Below are 16,321 nucleotides of genomic sequence, written 5' to 3'. Positions count from 1 at the left end.
ATTTTTTTTAACCTGAATTCATTAAAGGCTTTAATGTCATCATATTTAGCATTTTTGTGTGTGTGTCTTTACCTCTGAATCTCCCAGAAAGCCAATATGAATTAATCAGAATCATACCATGTACTATTTTCCTTAATCTTTTTTTTTTTTTTTCCCTCAGCTATCACACAGGAGCACATCAGTTTTAATGTTATGTGACAGTGCTTTGGGGAATCTGCATTCAAGCACTATTTTCTTACAGTTATTCTTTTATTTCATCCACATTTCCCAAAATCTATTCTTTGCCTTCAAGAAACCACAGTAGGCCTGTGCTATTAGATATATACACAAGACTCCAACCTGGCTTTCCTTCTAGGGAACTGAGGAAGAAATTTGTTCTATGGAGTTTAAAGAGAAAATAAATCCTTACGGTTTGGAAGCATTATTATAAAATGAAGATTAAATTATTTCTGTAATTTCAGAGGTTGCATTAATTTCTTGTGCTGTGCTGTAGAATGCATAGTTTAGGGAAGCAGTGAGAGAATTATTTAGAATCAACCAGATGCTCACACACTGATGAAAAATGTGTTGAAACCCCTGGTTCTTTCCAGAAAGGGCTGAAAGTTGACATTTTTTTTTCAGCAAATTTTTGGTTGCATATTATTTTCTTATCTCTTTTATCTTTTCAACCAGAGACAATACTTTTTTTCATCACCAGTGCCAAATTACATTCTTGCTGACTGCTTCTTTGCAGGCAACAGCAAAGAAGGCGACAGCCTTCTTGGTTATGCTTCAAGAGAAGATGAAGCAATAGCTGCTCTTACAGAGGTTTGGGATGATATAAAAAATGACACCAAGTTCAAATCCTGTGTTGTTTTTGTTAGAATATGTGTAACACCAAATAAATAGTGTAAAACCTAATAAAGAAATTAAACCAAACACCATCAGCTACTGATTGTACTTTACAATCTACATGCAGAGTGTATTTTGGTGGTCATTTTATGCCAAGTCAGTGTTTTATAGACAATGAACCTGGTTAGTTTAACATTTCACAGGATAAGTTGTATTCTCATAGCTTACATCTTGCTGACAAGTTCAGCCAGAAGAGGTACTGAAGTCAGTAGTGTTCACTACCCTGGAAGTAACATGTTAAAGGTTATATTCATTACTATGTCAAAAGGCTGGAAGTCACAAAATGTCAGCTAACTCTGTGTAAGATTATGACAAAATTAATTAGAGCAAAGTGTACTGCTTATGGCCCACTGCAAATGGCATTGTTGGGTAAGTTTAAACAATCACAGAGATAAAGATGACAAAGTGCAAATCTATCAAATAATACTCTGTCATCCCTAAATTATTTCTGCTCATCCTTGGTCTGAACAGGGTCTGTTCTGTACTTCTCCTTCAAGGAAAGTTGATCTAGTAAAAGAACTTGAATAAAAGTTAATTTATAGGCATTTTCTGATGCCTTTTAAAGATAATAAGGTGCTCTGAAGTTAGACCATGTAGAGAAGATTCCCAGTTATATACTTCATATTCTTTGACAAGAACCATCATCATTAAAATGTTTAAAGTAGAAACAGAGTTGGAAAACAAAGATTGTTTTTAAAGTTTAATGAGTGGTGCATAACTGCAGTTAATAATGTGTTTCTATGGTTTGGAGTAGGTGGTAGTTTATCTTTGTGAGGTATTTTTGATTTACAGTATGGGAGAGTTTCAAGGAAAAACTCAGGCTCTCTCAGTAGCAGGTAGGATTTCCAGTGCTCTCAGAAGTCTCCTCAATTTAGAACTCAGGCATGGGGAAGCAAAGACTAATCAAAACCAGATATGTCTAAACCAGTAGTCCTACTTTTCTCTCTTCTCTTCCCTGCTGTAAGGTAGACTGGCTTAGGACTCTTAAAATGTACCTCTGTTGCCAAGAGTCATTGATCCACAGGCTGTGCCTCAAATGTCCACACTATGGGTAAGCACAGCCAGCGTTCCAAGGTGATCACTCATAGTATCTCCTGCAAACAAGAAGGCATTTAAATGTTCCCAAACTAAGTTCCTGATACCTATCTGCCTCTGTTCAAATTCTTTTCTTCAAGTTTGATTTTAATGTTGAAAGCCAAAATGCTTAATGTAACACTGGGCAAAATTATTAGCTCTGCAGGTTTTATCCCCCCTCTGATTTTGTGTTGATTTTAAAGACAGCTACTGGGAAAAGTAATGCTTGAGCTTTTTCGTTTCATCAAGAAATATAAATCTTTCATCTGAAATCTGAGAGTGTATTTTTGGCACCAAAAATTATGGGAAGGTAAATTTCAGGTACCAATGCAAAACTTTGCCTAGCACTAGTGCAGCTAAATCCAGGTTTGACAGCTACTGCTGAGAGCACAATATTTAGAATAGTGGTTTGAGTAGTTCAGTCTGATGAGGCTATTAAGCACAAAAGATTAAAGCACATGAGCAAGATGTTCTAGCAGAAATGCTGCAAGTTACTTCATATCATATGTGCCTTTTTATTAATGAAACAAAAAATGAGCTCAGAATAACATCCTAACCAAAATATAATTTAGAAGAAAATGGAATGCGTGAATAATGCACAGAATTCTTAAGTAGCCTACCACTGATGTTGGAAAAAAATGTTAGTTACTGGTATTTAGATTTTCAGCAAAGACAAAAAAAATCTGTCAGTAGATTGTATTAGAATGGGGATGTTTATACACAACAATGTTGAAAATGGAAGCAAAAAAAATTAATGTGTAATTTTTATTAACATCTTCTTAATGTTTACAGCCAGCCATATAGTATTGTAATGAGCAAATAAATCATTAATGTTTAAAGTGGCCTTGAAGTATACATCTTTCCAAGCTCAAGCATTACATAGATCATGCAAGCCTATTTATTAATCTCATCTTTGTTACGCTTTCAAAAGTTTACATTTTTACCAGAACTTTGAAAAGTTATATATGCACCTAATCATTGATACTGCAGGAGCAAGTGTTTAATTCTGTCACTTTGATTAGTCCAAATGAGATGAAGTGTATAAGTATTAGGACTCTGATTTTAATTATTACTGCTTTAATATTCCTGTGTCCTTAATCAGACAAAAGGTTCATTGTCTTTGGTTTGGCTGTGCCCTTTAAGTACTGGTATAGTAAGGCAGCTGTGTAAAAGAAAGTTGTAACTGGAGTGTAACTCCCAGAAGATAGTTTCCAAAACCTTGTCTGTAATCCTCCTATCCTTCCTTGTAACATATCTGAAGGTTTTCAAAACATTTATTTTCTGCTTGTTTGCCTTTCCCTTCCTGCTCTATCACTAGACAATTTTAGTGTGGTAAATTACTGTGGCAAGTATTTAAGTTTTAGTCATAATTTCAAGCTGAGCTGTCTTGTTGTTATAAATTGTAAATATACATCATGTTCTGTTTAAAAATATGCAGTGTGTTGAAGCTCACAGAAAGAAGTTATTTTATCCCCTTTGTTTAAATAAGGAATATGTTTTATATGCTCTCTGAGGCAGTTCCAGAGAAAATAAAAACAGTTGCATGTAGTTTATCTTACTTAGGAATAGATTATTTTGAAGCAGGAGCTGAGTGGAATTTATCTCCAATGGGATATTACCTTGTTCTTATTAAACTTTTGAAACATAGGGAAGTGGAAGTGTATGTTGACTGCAAGAGGCCAGGTGGTGTTGATCCTGACCCCAAGGCACAATTAGAAACAGGCATGTAATAGTCTATAGATAGTAATCCATCATGCCCTTGAAGACCTCAGTAACTCTTCCCATTCTCTTCTTAGAGAACTCCTCTTCCCAACTCTTCTCTTCTTAGAAAACTGAAATCTCATTTTAAAGTTAGAATTTGTTTGGCTTTTTTTCTTTGTTCATCATCTAAATTGAATCTTAACCTCATCAGTTTCTTGAACCACTCACCCTAGTCACCCTAGTCACTGAAAGCATAAGATATTCCTTTCCTTTGTGGCCCTTGGGTATCAGTATCTTGCCTATTGGTCTTTCATCTTGTTATGAATAAGTCCAGTTTCTGCAATCTATAAGATACAACTTGTTTTCTAGACCTGGGGTTATTTCCAGTGCTTTTTTTGGACTGTCTCCAATTTGTCTTTATCAGTGTTTAAATGCAATGTCCAAACCTGAATGCAGTATTGAGCTGGGAAAAGCATAAAGAAATAACTTCATATCTTCTAAAGACTTTTAAACTGTAGATAAAGAAAACCTTTTGCTGTTTTCCCTGCAGCATGTCTCACATGTAATCCATTATATCCCACAGGTAATTTCCTGGAAAGAAATTGTTTCTTAGGTCCTTGTTTTTCACTGTGTATCTATGCATTCTGACCCAAATAGCCTGATTTTTCTGGACAAAATTGTGTCAATGAATTTCTTTTTAGTCCTTTCATCTCATTTTTTTCAGATAGTTTCTCTGACTTGGGGTAGTGTAGAAAAACATTTTCTGAAAGTCTTTAAGAAGGTTTGCAAGGATGAATTTGCGTAGAAACGGATTTATCTATATGCAGAGATATTCACTAAGGGATTGGATATTCCACCCAATTCAGGATGAGATGTCAACCTTCTTTGACCCAGTTCTGCAGAGGTACTGCAGTTGCACTGATAGATTACTTTGCTTAGCTGTGTATCTCCGAAAAATCTACTTTACTCTGCCCTCTGTAAATACTTTTCTAGCACTTAGACTGTACTTATGCCCTTAGAAAAGATGGGCATGTGGTGTAAAAACAGCTCAAAGACACTGCAAAATCAATCTCAGTTGACCTATTTCTACAAGAATTTCACTGGAGGGGAGGAAAATTGGAGTATGTTAATAATCTCTAATTATCCTTCCTTATTGTCAAAGACCCCAAATCTTCCTATCTTTCCCTTTCCTGTCCTTTACCCTGAAACAGTCTTGTAGCTTTAACTTATTTCTAGTGATTAATATGATGGTTTTATTACTATTAGAGGTGATTAATATAAAGTGTGACAGGAAATATATGTTTTTCTTGCAAGTATATTTGCATTTTAAGACATTTTCAGAAGGACAAATGACACCAAAATTATTATGTGTTAAACTACTAATTATTGGCGAAGCAGTACAAGAAATGCAGTACAAGAAAAATATCTGGATTAAAAAAAAATCCAGAAACTTCATTTAATGTGATCTTCATTTTGCTTCAATGATATGCAAAATTTTGAATTATGTGTAGACACTATAAAATTTCCAAGCTCATTCATTAAGGAATAAATGTGCATCTCAATGCAAAGTTTTTCTGGCTCTTGTAATGTCTGAATTTATAACAAAATATAGCTTGCTGCTCATCGAACATCTGTTGGTTTCATCAGTATGTGTTAAAATTTTGAATACCCCACACAAGAAAGCAAATACAGAAGTAGTCCTGGAATGAATTCAGTCATCATCTGAATTTATTAGTGGTTTGTTAAAGAGATTGTTCCTAAAGTCTTAATTCTTGCATTGCATATGTAGTGTGTATACTCAAATCTTTTTATAATATTTTCAGTATTCAAAATTAGAATGTGTTTTGTGATTCAGGGTAAGTATATGACCTTCCAAAATTTGGATGGCAGCTCTTGAGGGGTAAAGATAGTTTTTAACCTTGAAAATGTAGTTTTAGATTATTTTTAGTGGGTAAAAATTATGGTAATGGAAGAACTTCTAAACATAGATAACACAGCTGTGAGAACTCATTCTCCTTTACTTCTCACAGAGGGTAAATCTTGGTTAGTGAATTTTTTCTGCCCAGCCTGCTCAGTATTTACTCTTTATTTTTTTGTTACAGGTGGGTGAACAGAATAACCTGACTCAGTTAATGCTTTTTCCACCCTACCTAATTTGGGAAGTTAGAGGAGCTTCAGAATGTGAAATCAGGCATGTTAACTGGCATAGCCCATCAAGCATAAGGAAGAGCAATAGAATATCCTCCCTGCTACTGTTGATAATATATTCAGAACGTGTCACTTTCTGATCAGAAAATATGTTCATTGAGATATTGTACAATTCTATCCATTTAAATTAACTGCAGGTTTTATACTTGGCTGCATGAGTGCAGGAGTCATAAAGGTTTTCACAGAGCTGAAGCCCTTCCTATGTGCTGCCTTGTCCATCCAGTTACACTGCATTAGGTTGTATTAAAGTTACTGAATTGTGATATAAATATAGAACTGGTAGAAAGTACACTACATTAAAAAATAAGCATTCCTAAGGAGTTGTAACAAATTCAAACTCAGGTAGCTGATTTCAATATAAAGTTATTTCCTGATACTAATTTCATAATATTAGAACTTGAGGCTAACTTCACTATGGTTAGAAGAAATAATTCAATGTTTAGAAACTGTTTGTTTCTAAACAAACAGTTTAGAAAAATCTGTGCTTTCAGCACAACAGCATCACAATGGAAATATAGCAAATAAATTTCTACTGAAATTTTTGTTGTTTAACTTAAACCCAGTTATTGTTGATGGTCTAAAATATGTCTAGGAATCTATGCAGACATCTCAAAATGATAAAGTCTGAAATTCAGTAATAAAAATGTGTGTGTCACACATATAAAGTGACATTTCCTATCAGTCACTTATGCATATTTACAGAAGTTGTTATTTTAAGAAGGTCTAAATGAGTTTCAAATTTTTAATGGGTGTAAGAATTCATCCTTTTAAATTGTTTGGAAGTTAATATAAAACCCCTGATGTTTTGTAGTTCAAACTGCAAATAGATATATTTTATACAGTAGACTGGGGGGGGGGGGGGGGGAACTGTTGTGAAGTTGTATTTGAATCACAACATTTAAATCAGTGTAATGAAAATCACCTTTTAGATGGATAGTTTTAACAGTATAGCTTGTGGAGTATGGTGTATTTTTTTCCATTATATACGGTATACAGGGGGGAAAGGAGGAGTGTTGAATTCTCTTACAGTTAAGTAAATGAAATAGCACCTCATTTGTGAGGTTTGGCTGAAGCATAAAATTGCTACTTTATTTTGCTAGCTGAAACAAAATAGTTTCTCAATCGTTATTGCTTCTTTTTTTCATAAGCAATTTATGTCCATGAAAATATTTCTTTTAAATTAAGATTTTGGCAACATGCTGTATTTCCATATAATCACCTAAACCTGAAATTAAATGTATGTGTAGCCAAAAGTTGTTATCTATAGGGAAAAAAAAAAAAAAAAAACAAAAAACCCCACCTGCATCAAATTTAAAATTGCAAATAGCAGAAGCTCAGCATACAAGAAATAATTAATTATTAACAACTAAGCAAATGCTTGCTACAATGTTAATATTTGCAAGTTCCTTCAGATCCCCACATCCCAGATCAAAAGACATTCAAAGCAGAGTGAGGATGTGATATGCCTATCTCATTAAAATACAATACCTAATGAGCATTCGAAACTATGCTCATTTTTTAAAATCTGATTTAACAGCTGTTGAGAATTTTAGAACATTTTCCATACCATTGGATCTTCTTGCAGGTGAGTCCATGCACATTATGTGGCTACCCAGATGAGGATGGTTTTTAAATAAATAAAACCATCAACAGAAAGAAAAGGTTTCTTCAAGGTTGCTAAATATGTTGCTACTGACACAGAACCCTAAGGAATTTGTAATGGAATATTGAAACCAGGTAGCTTCTATGTCACTGTATTCAGCTACAGTAGTAGAGAATAAAATTACTATTCATAATGCAAGCACTTTATCACTGTTCTTGCAAAAAAACCTGCTGTGAACTTTGAGACCTTGAAAACTAATATGCCAGAAACAATAGTGGAGAGACGGGAATTTAGAAAAGGTAATTATTGAGCTGTTTTAAAATAAAAAGCCTTTTGGGTCTCTGTATCTGGAAACACAAAAAAAAGCAGAAAGCTTGCTAGCCAGAGAGCTACTAGAAAAATGCATTTTAAGTCAAACCATTTCAGACTAGAGGGAATATAATTCAGTGTTTCACAGAACCTGTACAGTTTAAATAAACAGTATCGAGAATTTTGTTAAAATAAATAAAAATGTAAAGCTATTTCAGCTAAACACTTCACTTTTCCCAGGGGAAATTAGTTGGTATTCACTGAAGCAGGGAGTGAGAGATGGTAGAGGGTTAAGGAAAAGATGGGATCAACATCCAACATACCATTTTTTATTGACTCACAGTAATCTGATCCACACTCTGATCATAAAACTCCTGAAAGTGAAGTTATACAACTAAAGTTTAGGGAACAGTTTAAAATAGCTTTAATCTGAAGTGGACCTCCTCTATTTAAAGGACATTTTTTCATTTTTGTTGCCCATTTTTTTCCCTGATAGTTTTGCAGCTGTTCCCTGGTTTCTCAATTCTTTGCCCTCCTCTGTACCATCAGGCAGTATTTTCCTTCTTCTTGTTTTTCTTGAGAAAGACAATACCCAGGACAAGGCAGGTCTGTGAAACGGAGCTTAGTTCAGAGGCAGATTTGAATGCAGAAGGGAATGTGTTGGGCTTGCCAGTGAAAGAAGATTAGCTCTATGTACATGTTTCACTTTATTTTACCTTGGCCCAGGAAACCCAGAAGAGGGTTTCCTATGTTTCCAGTACAGGGTTTATTTGTTTATTTTTGTGTGACCTGAACTATTGTCTAACAGCAGTTTGTGGTAGGGGTCAAGAGTCTGATTTGTGTGCTTCAGCACATGTTTTCAGGCCAAATTTCAGATGTGTATACATGCCTAGGACACACAGTAAGAGGTGTTATCAGGATACTAAGTCTTTAGAACGCATGCTTTGGTATTTTAAATCTATAGTGGGTTTATATTTGTTTTTTGCAAGCTGGGAAAGACTTTCAGATTTCCACTGTGACTAATACAGATATCTGAGGTAAATGTGAATATTTCCTTGTCTATTATTGTCTTTTGCTACTTTGAAACCTCTTTTGTTCTGTCAGGAAGTATATCTTGGCACATTGAATTTTTACCTTTGTGAATACTGAAATTTGTACAATTTATTTGAGAAATACATGCAATCAGATCTGTGAAATTGCTTAGATGTGATTAAAGTCTACCTTGCAATCCTGTGGTCTTAGTGGCCTTAGTGTGGATGGAAATCTTGACAAATGGAAATATTGATGACCCTTCAGTCAAAAATTAGAAGAGGAGAAGAATTTTTTTTGGAAAAGAACATGTGCATCCTACTGTAAATATTGCCTTTCAGCTAGGGCTTTAGAAAGCATTTCAGCTTCTGCTATTGCACATCAGCAATCTGGATAGGGAAAAAGTGCATGAGTTCAGGCAGGATCACATTTTTTGTATGTCTTAATGTATTTATTACTCTTCCTGGTTTAAACTGTACACAGGAAGAACAAGGGATCGTCATTTTAGTTCAGAATGCAGACCTTCATATCCTTTTTCAAGTACAAAGCATGCAAGCACATTGGCAGACTAAAATTATCTGTTTGTGTTCAGAGCAAGAAAAAAATAACCACTTTAATCAATTTGCTGCCTTGAAATGCCCTATAATTTAACCATTACAGAATTTTATTTGATAGTGGCTCCACCAAATGAGCTACTTTAGAAATGAGAAATGTCTGTGTCAATTAACACTCCTGTCACTTGTGCATTATTTGTCTAAATAAAAATGTAAGTACTGAAATTCAGCAGACTACAGAGCATGCTATTATACTAATATTATAGTACTAATATTTGTGTTCTTTTTAGTTCACTTGTGTTTGGGAAATATGTGTCCATGTGTGAAGGTTGACAGTATCTTCATAACCTCTTCAAAAACAACTTAGATTAGAGCTGCTGGAATACAATCAATGTTTTACTGAAGGGACTGATGCTTTAGTGAGATCAGTAGAAAAGTGTGAGGGCTTTATTATTGATAGTTGTCTTAAATCCATGCTACAGCAACTGTTAAGTCAATTAACAAATATGTAATAATGTGGAGTTTAGAGATTTTTCTCAGTTGTTCTTTAGTAAACAGATGTGCTCTCAGATATTGCCAGAATTAAACTCTTGTTTTAAATATATACACACACGTTTTTAACTTGTTTGCTTTGCTTGAAACTGTTTCTAACCTATGTCCAATTATCACAGCTCTTGATGGACGAGGTCCAAAAGTGGAAGGGACTTGTGTGTGCTGATGCTTATCCAGTGGATTAATAACAGTTGGTAGCAGAGCACAATCCTGGTGTGCTCACCCCTCATCCCCTTCCCTCTGTGCTCCATTGTGTGCTGTCTTGTCTAATCTGCTGTGAGTTACAGAGCTAAGACAGTAACAAAGCATGTTGTCTTGGCAAATCTACTTAACCACTGGAGGATAGGAGCTCTGCTCTTGCTCTGTACAGCAGTGTCACTTCTTTTCCCTCTCTCACCCGTGTAAACAATGTTTGTATCACCTGTAAAGAGGGAGAATTAAGTGGGTATCCTGGCTGATTAGTTTGGAAAATGCCCCACTACATCTGACATATTCCAATGTCTTCCTTTTTTCCTATAACTTGTTTTATATCTGAATGCACCCAAGGTAAAGCTGCTCTCATGCAACCTTAACCATGCAAAAATCAGGTGATTGTCCAAACAGTTCTAACCTTCCTGTCTTACACACCAGGATACTCAGTTGTCCTAAAATATCCTAAAATTGGAGGACTGACCACTCTGATGAGACTTTACACATAAGTTTCACCTGAAGAAATGTGAGCTACGTCCCATTGAGAAGATTCCTCTGGAAAACACCATATGCCTGCTTTTACGTAGCTTCTTCCCATGGATGAGCTTTATGTTTATACACAGAGACATTTGTGTGTGTGTGTGTATTGTGCCCCTTGTGATGTAGCAAAATGATATTACTTTTTTTCTGAATTGTCTTTCTTTTGTTTGAGCTTCAGAAGTTGACTTCATTTGTTACAGGACACTGGCTGTTGTGTTTGCTTTGCATGGATTGGGAGAATTAGTTAGTGATTGTGACCACTTCTTGTGTTTCTTATTGGTCCTCTACCCAATATCTGCTCACTGAAGGCTTGCACTGATGACAATATTCTGTCAGTGCTGTGTCAACTTGTAAGAGGGAAAAGATGGCATCCAGCAAACTGATGTGGTGTGCTTTATTTACAGTTGGATGACAATGAAAAAATTTTTTTAAGTTTTAGAAAAAAAGATAGTAATTAATTTTGGGCCTGTTTAGAAAAGAAGCAGAGGAAGGAAAAAATAAAAGATGTTAATCAAAAGAAAATGATGTAAACCCAAACTGAAACTCTAAAAGTATAGAAGAGGAAAAAAACCCTATAATTTTGGCAGAGACAAGATCATGCTTCTTTTGTTCTCTGTTTCAATGAGACCATTTTGTACTGGGCACACTTTCTTTCTGACCTATAGCTGTAGGGGAGATAACTGAGGTACCTTTTTGGACAATATATAGGCTTGAGACTGTGGTTGCTACATAAGGTGCATTGCAAGCTATGTAGCAGTAGACCAATGTGTTTCATGCTGTTTAGATTTCATCCAGTTTAATAAATAGAAAATAGTATTTGTTTCAAATGTTTTGTTATAGATATGTGTTTGTTTTCATACCTGATTCCCCTGCTTAAGTGCATAGTTCCTCTGCTTTAGACCCAGAAAGAGTGAAATTGAGTAAATACAAACTACCTGAAAACATTTTCTTCTGTATGTCCAGTCTTGTAACTTGCCCCGTCATATATTAAGTACTTTTCCCCTGAAACTTTCCCTTTTCAGAGGAATACAGGTAATAGTTTAAGAAGAGTCAATCTTAAGGAACATGCTTTAATTTGGTACTATAAGCTGAGGCTTTACCAAAAAAGGGCCGTCTAAATATACCATATACTTTGTAAAATATATCATTCTTGGATTTTGCCACATGAAAGTTATTGTCAAATGTTATGTATATGAGTAGTTACTTTTTATAGAAAAAAAAATAATTGCCCTATCAGCCTGTGTCAGATAACATGGAAGAAATGCAGTCATATTAGTTTATGTGCATGATCATTATATCTGCGTTATCAGAGCTTTAAATAGAAATCAGATGTACTCAAAAGAGAAAATGGAGCTGTTTTCAAATGGTCTGCATTCTGCTGGTGTTCCTGAACCTGCTGTTTCCTAATTGTATCTTGATAGCTCCCATTTTATCTCAGCTGTTTATTTAGAGTGTCTAGATTGCTTTTTAGAGGCTCTCAGGATGTGTTGACCTTTATTGACCAGATACATGACTTTATTGCAGCATTTCCCAGGGTGAAAACCCAGGAATACTCTCTTCAGCTGTGTATACATTTTACAGATTGTCTTGAGTTTTGTGTCCTCTGGACTGAAACTGATAAGCGATGCAGACATGCTGGATTTAATTAAGAGAACTAACCTTTGTAAGGTGCTAGGGTTACTTATTTCTGTTCCTAATGGTTAAAACAGACCTGCATTCAAACTCTTTCAGAGTGTCCTTTAATTATCAGCCATAACTTTGTATATTTTGTGCATGTCTGCAAACTGCATGGGATTAAGTGATTCCTCAGGAGGATTCTGCAGAAAAGTTACTGGTAGGAAATCATTGTTTAAAGAGTGAGATCAAATTAGCAGTAGCTAAAGTCATAGTAAGATACAATTCCATTCTATTTGTTTAGTTTAGTATTTTTATTCTTTTGTTAGTATTATGAAAATCTAGTTTTTTACCATGATTTAGGAAACTTCTTGCTACTAAAGTTTTAGATTTTGATTTGCTACAGTGATCTAATATTACTGCTTTCCCCAGTATTAAGGTGAGTATCAAAATACTAGATCTCTTAAATCTGAGTATCTATTCCTAAGTTAATTCTTTGAGCCTTTTTAGCTCATCAGTACCTTTCCTGCAAACACACACATACCAGGACAACATCTGGTGTTTATGAACACTTTCATAATTTGGAGTTTGTATTGTGTACAGTCTTTTGTTTAAATATTTCACTAAACCATTTTTAGCATTTTTATTTCCCTTCCTTTTGTGTGGGTAGGCATGTGAGCTTCCTGGATTTCAAATGAATAGAGGAAGCACATAACCTGCACTAGGAGTGCTTGCTTCTCTAGAATCTGCTTAAATTTCCTGCATGTTTGACAAATGAATGCAAGTGTATTCTTTATATAAATAATTATCATAGTAACTGGGCATGGTAGTAAATTATCAGAGTATGTGACCTTTTAATATTATTTTAATAAAGTTTCTTTTACATGCAAATATCAAATATGAATGCTCTCATTTGAAAATTTGAATGCCCTTTAATTGTCCAACATGCTCGTGTAGTCAAAAAAATAAAACATTTCTCTCTGTGTAGAAGTTGAAAGAAAGAGTATTAAGATTTTGGATCATATTAAAAAAAAATCCAATCCAATACTTTTCATGTTTAACAACCTTGAAATATGTCAGGATATTCCTTGAAGGATGCTAACCTTTTGGCCAAGCAAGGCCTATAATTGTGTATATACTTGGAACTACAAATCAGAATGCATTTTACAAAAGGCAGTTGGTGATACCTCATGAAGATACAATGTTTTAATAACAGTTTAGTAATCACATGATTGAAAGAAAATAGTAATGATACGAGATTATATGGTCTACAATTGGGAGACAGTATTCTTCTTGAAGTTTTTCAAACCTGCTGATTTCTTAAAATCACTGAATTCTAGGAATTACCTAAATTATCCAAGATATTTTTCAGCCAATAAAACTGGCCACTAAAGTGTTTTTCTTTTCTTTTCTTCAAAATTCATACCTGTAAATATATTTTAATGTTTGCAAATGTATTAAACGCTCAGGATAATTTTAACTACCTAATGTGACTTAGTACTTATAATTCCTAATGCACTTCGTATATAAAAATGATTTGTCAGAATGAGCGATGTTTTTGTGGAAGGAGGTGAAGGGTCCAAAATTTTTCAGGAAAACATTTTAGAATAAATAAATATTAAATATGCATGAAGCAACAGCAATATCTGTATGAGATTTAATCACCACATATTGTGTTCTCATGTTTCTCCAAATGGCAAAATTAAAATACTGACTTGGAATGAATCATACGGTCCAGATGAGTGTTGCATCGGTAATGTTTATAGTGCAGGGTGGAAGCAGGATGCTTCTGTTCATTATCTGACGTCTAAATCCAAAAGAAGACAGACAACTGAAAATGTTCTTCATGAAAGCTGCTTTTTAATGAAAAATGTACTATCCTCCTTTCTCTTGTTAATAATACTTCAGTAACATTTTAATGACATGGAATTCCTACGTCTGAGAAAAGCTCGTTTGTTTTGAATATCTTGGAACTCCACTTGAAATCACATTTCCTTTAATAAATCAGTGTTCTTATTAAATTGCATGTGGCATGCATTGTCATTTTGTGAAATAATGGTGACAATGTTATGGATGGTATTTGTACCTAGAAATCAGTTTATATTAAACTGATTTTAAAAGAAATGTATTGAAAGAGAATGCAGAATAAAGATGATTTTTTTTTCATCCTAAGAGCTTTTTCAAAAATATTTTCAACAGTGACATGATACTTTAGGCAGCAATACCTTAAGCAATATTCTCAGTTATTTTGATGAATTTCAGATTTCTTTCCTTAAATTCTTTCTGTTTCAAGCTCTCTTTTGATTTGGAAGTATTGTCAAAGTGAATGAGTAGTATTTGAAAAGAAAATCCCCAGAAAAAGCCTTCTTTAGCATGAGTTTCTCATTGTATTTACAGATTCACTTCTACTTATGTACTTTTGTATCATCTTGTAAAGCTTTTATGGAATTTTGCCTGATTTTCACCTTAGAAGTCTAACACAAATTTGTGGATTCAAAGACCATAACAATTTGTGTAAGCACAAGTTTTTGGGTAGAATGTGGGAAAATATTGAGGTTCAACTTTCAGAGAAGTTTGTGAGAGTGTTCATGCAAGATAGGAGACCTAATCTTAGGAAAGTGCAAAGGTTTGCTTTGAGGCAAAAAGAGTAAGGACTGGTAAAGGGATCTTTTTAGAAAATATGGATTACATATTTAAAGAGTAGAGAGAAACAGTGCAGGGAATTTATTCAGAACATTGGATTGAATCCAGAAATATCATTGTCTAGCTGTATGCTTTGATGTTATCACAATATGATGAGAACACAACAACAGTTCTCTGCTCGTTTCACTGATATTACAGGCAGTGTTGCCATCTACATTCTATTTTTCAAGTAATCCAAGTCTTTGTTTTAAATTATAGGTCTACATGACTCTAAAAATATATGGATTACTGGAAGTATATTTCCTTTGCAAATCTGATGTAATTGGAAAATTTACTAACCACAAGACAAATATTCAGTTCTGTACCTTACCTTCCCCCCAATAACATTAAGTTAATTTTTAAAGCTCAGATATATAGATTGCTTACCAAGAGCAAATTTAGAAAGTTAATTCATGAGTTAAAAAAATACTGTTCTATTAATTATAAACAGTATTGTAGAATTCAGAACTATTTTGGAAATGTAAATATATGGATTTTGTTTTTTTTTTTACTTAATAAAATATGGTTTGGCAGATACTACACTCAGAGCTATTATTGATTGAATTTATATGCAATATAAGTACCAGGTTGCCATGATATTACAGATAATTCAGAGAAGCTTTTGTTACCAAAACTGCTGCTGTTAAAAATGTGCACTCTAAATAGGCATTGTATTACTGCTTTCCAGATGACAACATTGAATTTTCACAACATTTTAAAGAAGCTTTTTTTAACCCTTTCTACAGTGAAATATCAAATAGAATTAAATTAAATGTGTGATCAACTAATTTATAAATATAGCAAGCACTAATAAGAAAGAGCAAGGTTATAAGGAATTATGACTAGGAATTACAAAGAATTAAAGGACAGATTTATAAATTGTCTTATTAAAAGACTTTTTTTTCCTATCCCTTTTATGGAGTAAAAACTCAGACTGATCAGCTATACTTCTTGGAAAAAAGTAACTGCAAAGGCTCCCTGAATGCCTGAAACAGAAGCACCAAAGCTTTATAGTTTCAACTTTGTATACCTTTGGTTTAGAAGTCAAATCATTTAGAAAGCCTTTAATGTCAAGTTGTAAAAGACTAAATGACAATGATACAAGAGATTTTTTTTTTGTTTCTTAATGCAAACCATATATTTTGCAAAACCAATTTCAAATGGCATCATTTTACACTGTGCAGGAGGCAGTTTCAGTCTGAGGTCACACCACTGATGAGATGTTGGTCTTCCCCAATGTGCTTTCACATACAGCACTTTCCAAACAACATACTTACCAGAGCAGGGCTCACTGAACGTTGTGTGCCCGTGTAGCTTAAGACACTCTTAATTTCTCTGATGAACCTGTAACATGTATGGTCTTTGGAACATTAGA

Source organism: Motacilla alba, chromosome 4, assembly GCF_015832195.1.
Source record: "Motacilla alba alba isolate MOTALB_02 chromosome 4, Motacilla_alba_V1.0_pri, whole genome shotgun sequence".
Classification (NCBI taxonomy): domain Eukaryota; kingdom Metazoa; phylum Chordata; class Aves; order Passeriformes; family Motacillidae; genus Motacilla; species Motacilla alba.
The sequence above is the reverse complement of the archived record's forward strand: the minus strand, read 5'-3'. Positions refer to the sequence as shown.